This window comes from Fukomys damarensis, unplaced genomic scaffold (assembly GCF_012274545.1).
Source record: "Fukomys damarensis isolate Sample0158 unplaced genomic scaffold, DMR_v1.0_HiC HiC_scaffold_28, whole genome shotgun sequence".
NCBI lineage: Eukaryota > Metazoa > Chordata > Mammalia > Rodentia > Bathyergidae > Fukomys > Fukomys damarensis.
Window position 1 is genome coordinate 4858672 of NW_022900940.1, and position 19082 is coordinate 4877753.

The window sequence follows — 19082 nt, forward strand, 5'->3', positions numbered from 1 at the left end:
TAATTACATTTTCAATTTCACTGATTGTGATTGGGGTGTTTAAAATGTTTTTATCTTCTTCGTTCAACTTTGGTAATTCATAAGTATCTAGAAATCTGTCCATTTCTTCTGTGTTTTCCATTTTATTAGAGTACAGGTTCTCAAAGTAGGTGTTCATGATCCTCTGGATTTCTTTCGGATCTGTTGTGACTTCACCTTTTTCATTCCTAATTGCATGGATCTGAGCCTTTTCTTTCCTTTTTTTGATAAGATTAGCTAAGGGTTTGTCAATTTTATTTATTCTTTCAAAAAACCAGCTACCAAGAGCATTTTCTAAATGCAACAAAGTTCGATTCTGTACTCTCACTGCAGTGCAACATGGACCATAGCTCTTTTTTTTCCTTACTGCAAGCCCTTTGATGTGAGGTTATGTGGAGGGGGAAAAGTATATGTGAATTAGTAATCCTTATCCTGAATTTTGCTTCATTGTTTCCGTTACCTGCAAAAATCCATGGTAGGGAAATGTGAAATTAAAAATTTCAAAATTAAACACCAGCTTTGTGTGTCATTTGGAGTAGCTTGAAGAAAGTTTGCACTATCTCACCACCCTGCCCGGGATGTGAATCATTCCTTTGCCCTGTGTGTCCATGCTGTAAACCTTTCCCACCTGTTAGTCTCTTAGTAGTTGCATTAATCATCAAGTTGATTGTCACATTGATTGCAGGGCTTGTGTTTAAATAACCCTCATTTTATTTAATAATGACACCAAAGAATAAAAGTAGTGATGCTGTTAATTAAAAAGATGCCAAAGTGAAGCTATCATGTGTGGGGTTTTTGTTTTTGTTTTGTTTTGTTTTGTTTTTCCTGATATTCTGGTACTGAAAATTAGACCCAGGACTACAATCTCTACTTTTTTTTTTTTCTAGTACCGGGGATCAAACTCAGGTCCTTGTGCTTGCGAGGCAGCCACCGGAACCACTCAGCTAAATCGCCCGCCCTCAACTTTTTTTTTTTAACCTTTTGTAACAAGGTATTGCTAAGTTGTTCAGGCTGGTCTCCAGCTTGGAATCCTCTGGCCTCCGCCGTCCAGAATGATGAGATTACAGGTAATAAAATGCTTTTTTTAAATGGAAAAGGTGAACGTATAATTGGCATTAGGAGAGAAAGGGACCATAGAAACGTAGCATTTATAACAGTATAATGATTTTATTATTATCTATTGTTAATTGCTTACTTGCCTAATCTATAAACAACTTTATCATAGGTATTTATCTATAGGAAAAATACAGCATATAGGGTTCAATATTATCTGTGGTTTTAGGTATCCACAAGTATCTTGGAATATATCTCCTGCAGATACAATCAGACAAGTACAGTATATTATGCGCACATAAACACAGTAAACTCTGAAACAAATGAATTGTTAGGCTTTAAAAAAAAAAAAAGAACCACTTCATTTATTCATACGCAGTGCCAGTGTGCCTGATTTATCTCCCTGTACAGCCAATTCGAGTTTCTAAAAAGCTCCACCATTTCACTATGCAAAGTTAACTCAGAGAACCTCTATGTGTTCTCTCGACTTTTAGCTAAGGCAGAGACCCTAAAATTGACACTTACCAGGCAGGCAGCATCAAACAAATCATTCTCCATGTTGTTGCCCCTTTCCTGCTGATCTTCTAGGATTCTTATTCTGAAACTTGTGAGATGGGAAACATTTGACTCCCCTGAAAAATGCACATAGAATAAAATGTTGTTTCTTATTTTAGAGAATGACTGTCTGAACTTAGATTTGGACCCCAGGTGAAGAATCTACCTTCTCTTCAGCTTATCTTCTCCCCAACAAATGAAATAGCTTAGCCGTGATACAAAAAGTACCATTATATCCACTTGTAAGTAAAAAATAAAAATAAGCTAAACTGGCTCAGGTGCAGAAACAAATGGTGAAGAAAAGTAGAGAAGATAATCATGCACATGAATGTAAAGACGCACTGACCTCACATGAGGCTTGACAGAAGTCACAGATAATGTGACCTAGATTTTCTGCTTCCTCTGGGTTGGCTCTTTGCTCAAGAGAGGTAATAAAAAATGTCTGCCAGCATTTTGGGAGGCTTTTTCTGCCCAGTCCCCTATCCAGCAGAAAACTTCTCTTCCTTCAACTATTAAATAAGCATCCTTGGTTTCAGGGATTGGTCCATCTTGGTTGACAGGTGCATCTTTGAGCCAATCCCTGTACCAAGACCAGTGGACTTAACTTGGCCTTCTCACTCTGGAGCTGGGAGAGGAATCAGCTTCCCATAGAGGAAATGGGAAAGGAGGAGAACCCAGAAGCAAAATCAGACAAAAGAATACAGACCTTCCCAGGCCACAAATAGCACATGTATACCACAAGGATGCAAGTGAAGGTTTACATTTAAAGTATGTACATGAGACATGGTTGAAAAGAACTCATTACTTCCTGGATCTGGGTAGCTATAACCACACCGTATCCCTTGAGTCCCACCAGTGTGTGCCTTAATGGGCCAATGTTAATTGGTCGCCAGTGAGGAGCCCGTGGCTTTCCCCTGCACCAGCATGTTTAAAAAGGTCCCACTGAAGTCATTTATATATTTTAGAGTAGTTAATGTGCCCCAATGGGCCTGCAGCAAAAGATGCATTTTCAAATATCTAATGAGTAAATGGAGCATTTAGTAAGACACAGTCTAATTACTTTGGGTCTTTGTAAAATATTAATTTAAGGCAACTGCAGCATTAAGGAGTAAGTTTTCCGAGCGGTGCTCAGTGATTTAGCTCCATAGTTGCCATTAATATCAATAGAAGTCTTGCAGCTCACTTGCCACCCATTGCTTTGGAAATGTACCCCTAAGGTATAAAACTCCGCTGCAGAGAACTTTTTTCAATTAAAATTCCAAACAAAGTGTGGCATTATTTTTTGTACATAGGCGTATCGCCTGCCCAGGTAGGGCTTTGGTCTTAGGCCCTGATGTCCAGAAATTCAGATTCGCAACCCATGTTGCATCATTACTATCACTGAATAGGCAGAAGGAGTGGTGTTTCAGACTCTAGACAAATACCTGTAAGAATAATGCCATCATCACTGCAGGAGAACATGATTCACCTTGGAATTAAAAGACTGTCCAGGAAACTTTGCATCATGTCTACACCATTCAAGATTTGCTAGTAAAGATTTGTTAAAGGTGCCAGATGTCAACTTTAATAGACATGGAATTGAACCCTGAATAATTCTGAATTGAAATTTGCAAAGGAGGACATCTCAACAACTCTGAAGTTATGTTGCATAGGCTTTTTGGTGTAGGACAAATCAGCTATTGAGTTGGTTGGTTTGGTACCAGGGGAAGAGAATGAGCTGAGAGGTTTTCATGCTAATTTAGAATACCTGTCTGTAGTTACAGTAGCTTCGTAGGCACACACTAGTGGCTAACTTGCCTGACATCACTTTATTATCCTCATTAATGAGTTCTCCAAACCCAGTGATGAAGATATTCTGGGAAATAAGTAGTCATCCTTTGGTCCCTACCCTTGCGTGATGACAGTTCCCAACTCTGGACCAGAGGAGTGCTCGTGATGCATGGTATACAATGAGAAGCTGTTGGAATGGGAATGGGGAGGGCTGTGGAAATATAAAAAAGGAATTGTGTTCTGGTGGTTTCATGGGAGAATCACAGATGAGGAGGTGGCTGTGGAATAAGAAACTTCATTAACAGAATAAGCCCTGAGCCTCATGAAATACAAAGTGGCATTGCTAGGAGTATTTGTAGTCAAAAGTTTTAAGAAACAGCTGTTGCTGTTTCTTCAGCATTTAAACAACATAGCTTATGTAAGACAATATGCAGCAAGTGCATAGTTTTGAAAAACACCCCAGTAGTTCCAATATCATTCATAGATGTATTTATGGCCCACACCACATGTCTTTATGCTCAACTTCATCTGATCCCTTCTCCTAGAAAGTCCCTGGTTTCTTTAGTTTCCAGATCTCTTTATAAACTGCAAGGGCTGATTTAATTTTGGGGTGGGCAGTCTGAGTCCCTGTGCTCCCTTTCAACTCCAGCAAATATTTCATTGTTTGTAAAGCCTCTTAATACGCTAAACAATATTTATGCCACACACTACAACATTTTATAACTTTCTTCTAATTGCCTTAGCAGTCTTTAAAACCAGAGCTTAGCACTTCGATAATAAGCGTATTAATTTGTCTAACGTTTAAGTTCTTACAAAGGAAGAGACAAGCATTAATTTTGTTTAGTTAAAACAAGCTTTGCTTTTGAACAGCAGGTGGTAATTGAAACAAAACAAGGACTCATTAGAGGAGCGTCTGGTGGCTCATGATACAAACAGAGCACACTAGAAAACCCAAACACAAGAGCCCTGAAATAAAGTGGTCATCATCTAATTAACAGAACATGTTTTAATTACCGAGTAAACCATGCAGCGCCGTGTGTCAATTTAACTGATGTGCTAAGTGCCAGTTTACAATATCAGAAACAGACAAATAATTGGAATCTAATTACATGCAGGTCTATTGCACACCAGCGCCTCCAGCCCATCTTAATAAACAAGTTTTTACATCAAACCATGAATAGCAAATACAGCCGTGCTGTTAATTGCTACATTGTGATATTGGGACTTTGCCAGCTCTGACTATTAAAATAAGCTCTTGTGTGGATTGCAGTTTCTCTGCTACGCTTTAATTAGAATCAAATGAGAGGCAGAGATCGGGCTGTATTACTGCAATTCAATATATGTAAATAAGATAACTGGCTAATCTTTTTATTTTATTTCTGAGCCTCCATGCAATAGGCGGTTTAGTTATGGTAATAGGTTATCACTTTGCAAATGAAGTAGACTTGTGCTGTGAGATGAATCAAGAAACATGTAATCTTTGCTAGAGAGTCTAAATATTCCCCATCATAGCACGTGGGAGTCGGAGAACTTTCTTCCCTGAGATATATGGTGCTATATTTTTAATGCCCATATCAGCCTAGTTTTTCAGCAATAGCTTTTGATGTTGTATTTCACTTGTCTAAATAAACGCGTGATCCATAACATGCTATTTACAATGCTCAGACAGATATTTCAAGATAAACTCTTCTAATGGAAAATTGTTTCTTTGAGCACTTGAAAGGTTGCAGAGAAGGTCTACATAAATAGTGTATAATGCAAATTTTAAATTAAGACCAAAGCACAGATAATGCTCATATTTCATGCTGTATATAACTGTGCTCCTTGTCAGAGAACTAATCAGGGATTCAAAAATACTGAGTATGAAAATGAAATCTATGGTAGGGCCACTGATGGGCCATTTTTCTGTATTTTCCAAATAGGGAAGGAGATAGTATAGCTATTGTTGAAAAATTACCAAGTAATGATCTCCTGGGAAGATCTCCTTATGTTTCATTAGAATTGTAATTAGAAGTGGCCATGACCTTGGGAAACCTGTTTCAGGAGCAAGCTCTCCTCTCTTTTGTTTAAGAAAAACCTCCAAGTTTTCTCTTCTCCTGGGCCCCAGGCAATGCTAACTGAACTTCATAGAAAGAACATAATAAAGCACTTAAAATGTGCTTCTCCATTGCAATAAATGGAAATAAGCAAATACAGAATGGGGTGTCATCTGCTCCATTTTAGTTGTAGTTTGTCATTGTAAATTAAAACCATTCAGAGACATCTTTCCTCAGGGATTTCCTAGGTCAAGCCAGTCAGTTACAACGGTCTTCTAATGAAGACAGGGAGGCTTTCTTGAATATCTGGAAACTCCCAGGACTTTGAAGACAGACCTAAGCCATTTTAGACTTCTGCCCTAAAGTACGAAAGCCAAACCACTCACTGGCTTGAGCTAAAGTCAGCCTAAAACAATACTCCACAAACCTGGCACAGGTCCTCGCCTATTTAAATTTCCATCACACCATTGTCGGAGGCTCATGACTTTCACATGGTTTGCCTGGTGGCCATGTTCCAACTCCCACAAGGGAGCAAGTGCACCATGCGAAATACTGGAAAGGTCCACATGTTTCCAACACCTCATTGGATACTTTAGTGCAGGGGTAGAAAACATTCCCGGTACTCATGTTGTTGGCGAAATCACAAAGGATTGCAGCCTGGTACCTCATCCATCTTGGTTCAAAAAAGAAATGGAGCTTCTGGTTAATTGTCAAAAAAACAAAAAACAACTCTTCATATCCCCTGGTTTTCTCTCATTCTCCATCCGTCCTGAAAAATCATGCCAACACCAGTAACAATGTATAATCAAAATGTTTAAAATGCAAAGTAAATGTGTATAAAAAATGTACAGAGGCTGGAAAAGGAATGTAATAAGGTTAAATTTTACAAACATAATTCCATATGTTGAAAGCATCTTGTAGTTATGTCAAATACAGATGAAGCTATAAATTACCCCAGAATCAAATGTGTCAAGTTTCAGGCTAATGCTGAATATATGCATATATATATATATATTCATTTCTTATTAAAATATGAAAACATGCTAAACATAGAAAAGCTAACAACTGTACCAAAAACAAGACAAAGTGTTACTAATGTCTGCCAACTGGTATTAGTCACCAGGGCAATCAATCACACAGGAGCAAACCTCCATGGCAGGCAACCAGGAAAACTGAAACCCACCTCTCCTGCAAGCTTGTCTTATTTGTGGTTACCTCTGCAGAGATTCAGCACTACACCATTTGCTCGCCCTTAACCCTGAGAGGGCATGGTTAGTGGAAGCAAAATGTTTATTCAATTATAATGTCTTTGTTTCTACTTAAAACACATACAAAACTGTCAGCAAGAGACGAATTAAGACTTTGGGCCGAAGCATTGCTTAGTTTATTCTATATTTGAATTCTAATAAATTATATCCATATTATTACAAAAATTATAAGTGACATGCTGTCAGAACTATGCATGCATATGTCTAGAAATATACACGGTGCTTTGAAAGCTGTCACATCCAGTCCTGTTGTAAGCATCACCCTCATTTGCTAAACAGTAGTGTTATGTCTTTGGTCACCTGTACTATTTCTCCATGTTATAAGCCCATGACTGAATGCATCTTTACTCTAAAGAAAAATAGTCTCGCTTCAAGTGAGCGATCTGCCCAAAGATTTCACATAGCATATGAAAATAGTTTCTTTCTAAAGCATCCTGGGCCAAGTAATAACATGGACCTGTTTGATGAAGTTAAAGTTGATAAACACTTTGCAATCTATATGACAACGATGTGGCCACAAAATTTCTGGCACCTTGAAAGGGATCTTCTTCAATATTTAGTGCAACAGCATCTGCTTTTGCTAATTTGGAATTGGACACAATTACTGGCTCTTCACCAGAAGTCAGTTAAAATAACTGTCACAAAGGTAAAAATGCGACTTCTCTTAGACAGTGGCAAAGGGTGTGTATTGGCTGAGCGCTGTGAACCAAACACTCGCGGCCCTCCAAAATTCTAATACTGAAACCCTAACCACCAAGGTGACAGTGTTAGGAAGTGGGGGCCTTGGAAAGGTGATTAGGTCACATGGATAGGGTAGAGCCCTTATAATGGGGTTAGCACACTGATAAAAGAGACTTCAGAGAAACCAGATGTGGTGCTACACACCTGTCATCCCAACACTCTGGGAGCTAAGGCAAGAGGAGCACAAGTTCAAGCCCAGCCTAGGCAACTTAGTCACTTAAGTAAGAACTTATCTCAGAATAAAGGGCTGAGGATGTAGCTTAATGCAAAGGCCCTAGGTTCGTTTCCCAGTGCTGCTGAGAGAGAGAGAGACAGAGACAGAAACAGACAGAGACCACCGAGAGAGTCCTTTTCCCTGCTGCACATGAAGACACAATGAGAAGACAATGATACGTGAACCCCAGAGTAGGCTCTCACCAGATCCCAAATCCGCTGGTGTTTTGATCTAGGAATTGTCAGCCCCTAAGACTATGGGAAATAATTATTGTCTATAAACCACTCTGTTTGTGGGCTTTCATTATAGCAGCCCAAACAAACTGAGAGTGTAGGAGAAGTGGTTTTCAGAGCCAGGCATTTCTTCCCCTGCCATCTCCTGTGTGCTTGCAGTGTGTCCTACTCAGTGCTCCAGGCTGAGGACAAGGGACTTGCCTGCATGGAAGGCATCACCTGGGGGAGAAGTTCGACTACAGAATGGCTAGGAGCTAAGGCTTAGATATTAAATACAAGGGGAAGGATTGGATAAGAACATGTTTTTGAAGAAGCACCCCCCCAAAGAATTCTAAACCTCTAAGTAGTTAATAACACTTAAAGAGATACCTTGCTTTTTTACTTATGTCACCAACTTACAAGCCACAGAAACTAGTTCTATTAATCTAAGTAAAAGGGACTTCGTTAGACGGAAACTGAGGGTGGGCATGCACAGAATGGTGGTCACTATAGAACCTGGCTTAGACATGGGCAGGAAAGGAGGATTGAGCAATAGGAATGAAATATTAACAGCATGTCTGGTGAGCTGCCAGTGTTTTCATCCTGTTATCTGCTCAAGACCCACGGTCATGGAAACTGTTGTGCTTAAGTTGTGCCTCCTCCTGAGCTCTTCAGGATGGAGGGAAGGAGCAGCTGATCCCCCTTACATAGTGGGAAACCAGTATAAAGAGTGGCCCTACCACCAAGAGTGTGGGGCCGAGGCAATTTCCCCAAAGAAGATATAGGTACATCAAAAGGAGGGACTAGTTTAAAGTTACAAGTGGCTAACGACCTGCTCTTGTTTGTTTATTTGTTCAGCATCTTGGAAAAGCAGTGCCTATCTTTTGAGTTAATCGAATATTGATAGTTTCCTCATAGCATTGTACTGAGATGCTTTGCTGACCACTTTTGCATCTACATCAGTCATCAAACTATTTCCAGTTTAAAGAGGAGATATCTGAATGATTACAAAATACTTCCGTTGGTAAAGTATTTAGGCAAAATATCCCAAATGCATATGTTTTATGCATAATTCTCTGTATAGGTGCTGAAGATCAAACCCAGATCTTGCACATGCTGAGTGTACACTCTAGCACTGAACCGCATCCCTGGCCTCTGAATACGATTTTTTTGTTTTTTGCTGCTGTTGATCAAACCCAGGTCAGACATACGAGGCAAGTGCTATACCACGGTGCTACATCCACAGCCACCGACTTTTAACTGGATGAATTCACAGAAAAAGTGAAAAACAAGGAAATTACAACATTTGATGTCATGGATTTCCCAACTGAGCATCTTCACTATTCTCATAACTCGTTATTAGTGCAAATATTTTGTGAAAACAATGCAGCCTGAAGGCTATGTAGAGATGTATGAACATGAACAGTACTAAATCCATTGTGGGACCTTTTCTTGAGTTGAGACCACATGGAAGTTCTCTGTACTATATTTGCAACTGTTTTGTAAGTCTAAACTTATTCAAAAGTAAAAAGATTTGCTTCAATTGCAGAATAACATGTATGCAGTTGGTATTTAATGAACATAAACTTTATCCTGCCTGGCATCGTCTTGATCTTGAAATATTTATTTTCATTAGTTTTTTTTAACCATTTTTTATTGTTCCTTCTTTAACCAATCTCTATGGGTGCCAAAAACAAAAGAAGGAGAGGGAGAAAAGAAAAATCTAACAAAAACCCAAAATCAAATTTTGCTCTGCTTTGTGGTGAGATGAAGTTATTCATTAAGAAATATCCAAATACATATCTGTGGGGCCATTCTAATATTACACTACAGAAATACACTGCTAATGGTAATGTATTTGCCTACTGGTAATGCTATATAGCTAGTTATTCCTTCCTTTGCTTTACTTCTAGACAAAACTAACGCTTCCAGACATCTTGAGAATGCTATAGTTCATCTCTAACAGATAGAATTTTGTTCTTATTTTGTTAAATGTTACATTTACATAATTGTGTATGTCATTGGTGTCTATGAAGATATACCGTAAAGCACAAGTCTTCCCATCTAAAGTATAGCGAATTATTAGTCTAAAACCAGTAAAGGTTTCCCTCACTATGATAACTTGGACTGTCCGGATGTAGGAAACAAATAGGTCTTAAATAATGTGGGCAAATTTTCTTGTTTTGCTCTAAGATTAGTCACTTATTCTTTGCACAGAAGTTACACTGGTGTCAGGGACAATTTTTTTTTTAAATCACAGAATATATTAGCTTAGAAATTCCTGACAGTAAGCCAGATGACATTGCTAGTGGTTGTTTCTGGTTTTTGAAAATAAGTGTCCCTTAAAATTTTATGTTTGGTTAGGTTAGTCAATTCTAATTAAAATCGAAATGACTATTGTAAAGTAACACAAGGTGAATGAATAGTTAACTATAGAACTTACTGTTGTCGAAAATATTCTTATCTCTAGACACAAAGATATTTATATGAAAACTGCATTCTTTGTGACAAACCAGAATCTTATTTTGCTGTAGCCAAATGTAATGGACATCTGTTGTTTTTGCCTGCCCAGAACATATTCCTCCCTTTGCTATTAGCAGATGCTGGATTTTTGGGGAGGCCCAGTGCCCTTCTCCCATCATTTCATCTGCTTTTGGGAATACCTTCATCCTTTCCCACAAACTCCCACCCCACCTCGCCTGAAGGGTGAACTCATGACTCAGACCCAACCAGACATCGCAGACTTTCCTCTTGACCACAGAGGTTGGCTCAATATAAGTGCTTTTTTCAGCCAGACCAAAGAGATGCAATTCAAAGAATCACACTGGAGTGACTGGAATAAAAAGCTCTTATTCCTGGAAGTGGATGTAGGAGGATGTGAGCCTGGAGCTACTGGGAGCAACCTTGTAAGAAACTGAGCACGGTGAAGGAAAGAGGGAGACCAAATTAGTCACAGGTGGGACCCTTAGCTGGATTCAGCCACCCTGAAGAGGAGAGTTTTCATCTACCCTTAAAGTAAACTTTGTATTTCCTCCTTACACTCGTTTGAATCTGGTTTGTAGATTTGTATCACTTACAGCTAACATAGCACTACCTAATTCATAAAATTCCGGTGCAGAGTCTTCTTCCTAAATGAACTAACTCAGGTGAAACTTGTGTTTCCTCTCATTTCACACATATGTTTTTAATACATGCTATACAAAGCAATGAAATAGATTTTAAAAGTTTCATTAGACATCCTGTATGCCCTCAATGAAAATGTGCAGGAAACTTTTAGAAATTGATTGACTTTGGGGGGGTTCAGGGGTTGAACTCGGGACCTTGCATTTGCGAGGCAGGTGGTGGAACCACTGAGCTACATCCCCAGCCCTTGAAATTGATTGAGTTTTTAAGGAGACAGAAAGAGAAAATCAAAATTTTTCTTTTATGTAAGTGAAATGTTATAATTTTATCCCAAGAAGGGTAATTAGTTAGGGAACCCCTAGAGTATAACATGAAGGGCACGAGTTTGCCATAGATGACCTGGTTTAAAGCCCAGTTCTGTCTCTTACTACATGACCTAAAAATTATTTGTATTCTCTCAGTATTGGTTTACCTATATGCGAAGATAACACAAACATACCTAGATCAAAAAAGAATTGAGGACTAAGAAGGTATACACAAAGTAGATATCATGGGTGTTATAGTTCATTAAATATAGTTTTTAAATATACTTAATATGTGATTCAATATAGTTCCTCATCGACTTCTGAATTTTGAATTTTCTCTCTAGGAGAAGTGTTATTTAATTTATACCTAAGTTTAGCTTGTATTCCTTTACTTTAGATTTTATGCAGATAAGCAACTGCAAAGCGGTGGTAGCCCCTAGAGTTTCTCAGCGGCACAGGAACTCCTTCATGTTCTAAGCCAGGTTCAACATTTCCACCTCACCCAAAACTCGTGTGTCTTTCTGCAATCTCAATGGCAGTAAAGGCATCACCTTGTACCACAGTTCCTGCTCACTCCCACATCTCCTCCACCCACCATATCAAAGCAGGGGCTGCCTTAACCTGGGAGCCTCCAACTGGCTTTTCTGCCTTTCTCCGTTTGCCCTTGATCTGCAGCTCACGTAGCGATCAAAGAGATTTTCTTAATTAACACACTTCCTGACAACCAGCCATGCTTCTTCACTGTTCTGTCTCTTAAAATCCAAAGTCATCACCACTCCAGTCTCAGTTCCTAACTCTTCCCAACCACACATTTCTTGCCTCTTCACAATCTAACCCCAGAAACCTTTCTCATCCCTCCTATGCTTCTATTTTGCTTTCCAGAGTTTGCAAATACGTTTTCTTCACCTAAAACAACCTGGTTCTCACATTCCCTTTTCTTATTCTTCTTCGCTTGGCTTAATCTTACTTTCTTCTATGCGCCATCCTACCTCTTGCTTCCTCCAGATGTGCTACTCTTCTTGCCCCATGATGGAGTAGATACTTTGGTAGAGCTTGTACCTTTCTGTCACATAACCTGCCACACATTATATTTTGTTTATACGTGGAGATGTTGCCCAGTAAGTAGAATTACCAAATTCGTCATCTACAACCTGGTTTGACAAAGCCCCAAGCCATCTAAAGATAAATATTCAAGAGACAGGTTGTGAACTTAATTGGGGGAAAAAATTACATCTTTTTTCACTAACCTCTAATCTGAAATCTCTCATTTCCTACTAGTATGAGTGGAGCCATCAAAACAGAGTCATAGAAGTAGCTGGAACATTGTCAGCAACAGATCACAAACACTTTATATAACATTACAGTTATTGCTGATTCCTTGAAATGTCATCATTTCTAAATTAGGCTACTCGCCAGATATGCCACAAAAATTATATAAGGTGTATTATTAGTAGGTACATGCGTATTACTATATGACAGTTTTTAAGTTGCCTAAATAACAATTTCATAGTCTTTGATTTTCTTTGTAACCCACGGGTATTTAATGTATTTGAAGGTAGTGTTCTCAGATGGAATCAGAAACCTCACCAAACCTCGGAAAGACTCTCCATGGAACAAATACAGACTCCAGTACCTGATTCATCACTCCATGGGGTCAGACCACTGTGGGCTTTTTCACCACTGTATCTGCAGGGCTTTGAAAGCCTGCATGATTCCGGGTCTCAGTAGATGCTTGCTGACGTAAGGAAAGCTGAATACATTTTAGTGTGTGCATCATTTAGGTGTAATCTGAGTGGTGCACTCATCCCAGGAGGAGAAAGCGGATCCAGTGGTAATGGGTGGCTTCTGTCCCAATCCAAGACATGTCACACTGGTACCCTAGTCAGTTAAGTGAGATGAGATTTTACATAGCATATGGCATGAATTTTTAAAAAGATAACATGGGAATCAGTAGCCTATATAAAAAGCAGCTGGCAACATTGACCTTGGGTGATACAAAGACAGGTGAGGAACTGTCACTGAACAAGTGTGATATCTTTAATAAAGTCCTATTTTTAATTTGGCTTGGATCCAGTCTTTCAACTGGACAACTCTTGTGCAAACATCTGTTACAACCTTTGTTCTTGAAAGCACAATGGGCAGCTTGTGGAACAGAGGCAGTTGTCAGACTTCCTGCGTTGGGCCCCTGAGTGAGTCGATAGCTGGTCTCTGCCCAGTTACCCACAGCAGAAATGCTCACTGGTCAAATCACTCCAAGCATATTCTCACCAGTGCATTTGACTTTGGAGTAGGCTCATGAGAAGATATTTAAAAATTTTTTTTCTAGAAAAGATACTTAAGACGGTGACACAGATCAAAGGCCTCGGAGACCCTCCACAGCTTTCAGGAGGCCTCTAGGAGCTGTTTCCTGAAGTGAAATTGCATCTGTGCATTCAGCCATTCGAGCTGTTTTTGAAAGTCTGTGTATCAGGAATTTGTTGCTTTTTTTCAGGGTAGAAGTGTCGAAAGCAGTCTGGGAGAAAATCAGTGATGAAAAGAGTTAGGATATACCTTACACATGATATCATTTTTCAGGTCTGAGCCAAGTGGTTTGGAGGAAAGGGGACCGGCAAGAGTTTGTACTGTACTATGTATGTTGGTCCCCAAGAACACTCAGAGCTACAAAAATGAAAGTATCCTTCCAAAGAGGGATTGAAGCATCCCAGGAGTAGTGTTCTTATTAGTTGCAGAGAGTGGACTGCCACGTGAGAATCGCCTGGCCCCTGCCTCACGCATACCTGAATCTGTGGGGCTTCAGGTATTTCTTATTCTGAGGATTGTTGTTCTAGGCAAAGTAAGGAAGTGGAAAAGAAGTTATCTCCTGCAACATGGTGGATTTAGTCTCTACCATCTCAAAGCCCCACACGCCAGATGGCCGACATCCCCAAATAGAGGGTTATAGAGCAGTAGACTATGGATCTGAGAAATTCTTTATTTCACACTCATTCGAGGAACTGGTCTTTAACTTTCACCAGTGATGGCAAATAGGTCTGGGTGGCTTGTCATCTTCAACAGATGATACGGACTGTCTGGGGACATTGCGTCGCGGATTCCAAGTGCAGTGTTTGGCTTAACGGGAAAGAGTGTTGTAATCACCAGTGTTTAGCCACAGACTCTCCGCAGGGGAACATAAAGCCCCTTATAACCTTGCTGGCTCTCACTGTCTTGCATCATCCTCTGTCAACTTCAGGAAAGAAGAAAAGACATGCACTCCAGGGTTCAACCCTCTGCTCCTGCTCTGAAGAGGACATAGGGTTGGATAGGAAGTGGCTTTTGAAATTAGATCGTTACGAGTTTGGTCACCTTGTGAGGATATAAATATACACTTTTGCATCTCTCTTTTGCAGTGAAGATCATTGGAAAACCCAGCACAACAAGGTGAAATAAAAATAGAATTTGTTTGGAAACAAAACAAGATAGATCTGCAACCTTCCATGACCTGTCCTCCCTGTTATAAGTTGAGGATCAATAGAAGGAAATTATACCCTTTGTCCTCTAAATAAAATCCCACTTACTTTAGAGAAGATCTCTCAGGTGGTCAGGGTATATTTCATTATAGGTGGCTTCTTTAATCAAGAAAATTTGTGCAATGAGATAGTGGAAAAGAAAGCTGCTGAGGCTGGAAAATGGAATTATTCACTGTTAGAAAAATTACATGAATCACAGCTCATTTTTTGTTTGTCTGCCTTTGTTTGTTTTGTTTCTATATTCTTTGATTAGCTCAGTGTCAACCTGATCACTCTGTGTGTTGCAGGAAAGTAAGCAAGCAACAGAGACCTCACCCAGCTATGGATCAAAATGTTGTAAGAACTTAAAAATAACAGTCCAGATTCATTCTTGCTGCTTGCTGATACCTGCAGGGGCTGGGCCTCTTTCTCGCTCCTCCCGCATCCTCCATGAGTCAGCCTTGGGCACCATACTTGATGCCTCATGTTCTTAGCATGTCTGCTCTATTTCCAGACATCATAGCCAAATCCCTTGAACAAAGGAGACAAAGGAAAGTGTGACCTGGTAAACATTTTTAAAGGCATGCCATTCAATTCTGGCTTTTTTGAATTGGGGAAACAATTTAACTTCCCAGGAAGCTCTGTTCAATGGTTTCCGCTTCTCATTAGCCAGAATTGTACAACAGAGCCAATTCTAGTCCATAGGAAATTGAGAAAGCTGATTGTTTTTACCTGGGCCCCTGGTCACTTCAAAAACAATGAGAGTTCTGTTAAAATAAGAGGAGAGGAGACCGAAAACTGAGTAGGCAAGTGAGACTATAGTAATGTTGCCCATGAGGAAGGGAATCTGGAATTTGAGAATCTGGCCCTAAAAAGGATGAGGACGGTTTGTACTTTGCAGAGCTCACAACTTCTCCCTTGCACGGAGGAAAGACTCTTCCTCTGGCCCTTGGGCATATTACCTGAGTTACTGCTGTTGATAATGGACATCATCCAACTATTTAGTATTGATTTCCAGACTCGCAGAGAAACTTATTTCCAGCTTCTTCAGATGCACACCACTGACACACATAAATGCGAACAGCAATTGACTGTATCCTCAATAAATGGCCAGTCCATACTATAGGATGCCTTTGACCAGGTGTTATGGTTTATATCTAGATGTGCCCCAAAAGCTTCTTGTGAACATAGGTGGGATGCTGGGGAGGTGACTGAGTCATAGAGGCATGGCAGGGCACTAGTGTACCGATGAGTTTATAGATAAATATGATGTTGGTGGTAAAGCTGGATCAGAGGAGGTGGTCACCAGGTGTGTGCCCTGGAAGGGTATGTATCCCTTGGGATCCCTCTCTCTCTCTCTCTCTCTCTCTCTCTCTCTCTGCAAGCAATGGACTGAAAACTCTGCCTACTGTGAGTCAAAATAAACCTTTCCTTCTTTAAACTGTGAGTTTGGGGAGTTGTGTCCCTGCTGTGAGAAAGTGTCTAAGCTACCTGGCCAACGCTGATATCTAGAATTCTAAGTACCGTCACCTCATTTAAGCCACATTGCTGTGTTTGTGGGCTGTGATATTTTTTTTTAAATAATTATTAAGTCACGGTGCATTCAAGTTCATGCATTTTATGCCAGTACAATCTGCTTTTGGAGAATGAGGGCCTTGGTTGGGAACAGGTTATTAGAATACTCTCAGATCTGAGATGGGAAGAAAGGAGCTAAAGGTGTAGGGAAGGTGGGATGGGCATGGGAAGGGTAAAAAGGGAAAAGAAAAAAAATGTGAGATGATGAAAAGATGGAAATAAAGTGGTTGTAGATGGAACGGGGAGGAGGGGGTGAAGGGAGGGCAGGGACAAGGGGAAAAAATGAGAACCAAGACTTGTCATGTAGAGATACAAGATCCCAACAATGAATGTAACTGTACTGTATCCCTAAAATGTACCCATAAACTCAATTAAAGCTGAAAAAAAAAGAATACTCTCAGGTTATATATTAGCTCTAAATTTGTCCATATCCAATCTATGAAGAATTTATTCTTGTGTATCCTTACTACCTTCATTGTGTTTTCTTAAATTTAACCATAGCATATTCCAAAATTGCCTTCCTCCTGTACCCAGATTTTGCGGGTTTAATTACTTCTTCAGGATCAGTTAATTGGGGTCGTCCCACCCCCACCCCCGCTTTCCCTTTGGCAATATGCTGGCCCTAAGAGACTAATTTAAAATTCTGGAGAAAGTTTTGGTTTTGACCACTGTGCAAAGCTGTCATTCAGCTTTGGTCTGGAAGCACTAAAGATTCCAAACCCCTTTAAATCTGATAAGAAAAGAAGACATTGGGTATTAGTGACACTCGCTGAGAACACCTACCTCTGCCTTATAACTAAAGTTGCCTGCTGGAGTTATATGAAATTAGGTTTTGTTATTGGTATTCAACATGAGCTATTCTATTTTTCTAATAACAGCTTCAATAATAATATAACCTTTGTTTAACATGGGCACCTGGTTAGCTAAATGAGACCCCAGCTGTTAGTGAAATACCTACCTCAATATAGGAAGTAAAAGTTAATAAATTCATAATAGAAGTAAAGAAAATAATAATAATGCTTTGCTTCCCTCCAAGGAATTCAAAGCACTGTGTGGGTACCATTTCATTAATCTCTACATAAATGTGAGGTGTGTGGTACTGGAGAAAATGCAAACCTCAGAAGAAAGTGACTCTGGAATTCTAGTCTGCTTTTACTCCCAGGTCAATCCCAAATCTCCATCTGTGCGTCCACATCTTCCACCTGCCATGGTCTTGCCTGAATCACTGGATAGTCTTAACATATCTTCCCGCACTCATTCTGACCACTTTGCAGCTAATCCTTCCCAGAGAAAGTCTGTGCTTTTATTAAAGTCAGAGTATATCACTGCTAAGCTCAAGCCACCTTGGTGCATCCTCTCCCCAACTCCTTCTTCATACCCACTCTACCTACTCCAATACGTTTAACTTCCTCTCTTTTCCTCCAAGAAGCCAAAAGTTCATCTTCTCAGAGCCTCTCGACTTGCTCCTCCCTGTCTAGTACACCCAGGCTTTAGCACAGCTCTTCCCTTCCATCACAGTCCCTTCCTTCAGGTCTTGTCTCTTAGTTACCTTCCCATACACTTTTCCTTAAGCTTTCTTCTATCTAGAGCAGCTCACTTCTCCAAGGGACTCTCCATCTCCCCATGCATTTCTTTTCATACAGCAGTATCTTCCTGTGCACTTATCTTGCTTACTTGCCTGTGTTTCTTGTTTGATGCTCTCTGCTTTTATACCACTCACAGTCTCAGTGTAAACTCCTGAGAGCAAGGAGGTCACCTGAGATATCCCACTAATGTATCTCATGGCTTCCCACAAGGCTTGGAGCCCAGCATGTATTCGTGAATACTTTTGAATGAGTGAATTTTGACATAGCTGTTGTCTGTATCCTATCAAACTCCTCTCAACCTCCTGTTTCCCATAGTCACATCTAAATTCAGGAGGTATATATGCATTTGTGCATCACCAAGGACACATACTGGCTAAACTCTTATTTTCCACCCAAGCTGGCTGTACTTGATGAAGACCTCTCACTCAGGAGGGCCAAGTTTGCCCTCTCTGCAAGTAATATCCGATATCCAATCTCTGTTCCTACGGAGAAGCTCACTGCCTGCATTCAAGTCTCTTGTTTCCTCCTGGCAAAGCTTTTGTTCATGTCGAGCTGTCCCATGGTAGAAAGATGCTTTCTTTTAATCCAAGGGCTAAATTATTATAGATTGGATAAGGCAAGGAGTGTGAGTTGGTACAAAGATGCAAGAAACACTGTCCGAACGCAAGCAACCGAAAATAAAATTCCATCTGCAAAGATCCATCTCTTACTAATGCTGAAGATCCTGTTACATTAATGAATCCTACCTAAGGTCCCTTTTGACCATTATGAGTTCATCAAATTTGTGATGATAGATCATAAATCTAATTGTCTCTTTACAGGCGGTATTTTTTTTTTCTGAAGCAAATTTCTTCCAGGTATTTGAGTATGAATCGAATCCTAACTTAAATTCACTGACAGGAATTAACCTCCTTAATAAACTTGGAAGCCAAGGCCACTGCAGCACGACTACACTCAAGATGCTTAGCTGGTGCTAATCAAATCTTACTGCTTCTTTCTCAGAGGTGCACGAATAATCCTTTGGGGACTGAGAAATCACCGTTTCTGTGCACATGTAGCCCAACGGGAGGCCGTTTTGTATTACATCTTTATATCAGCCATTACTAATTTTTTTTTTTTTTTTTTTTTTTTTTTTTTTTTT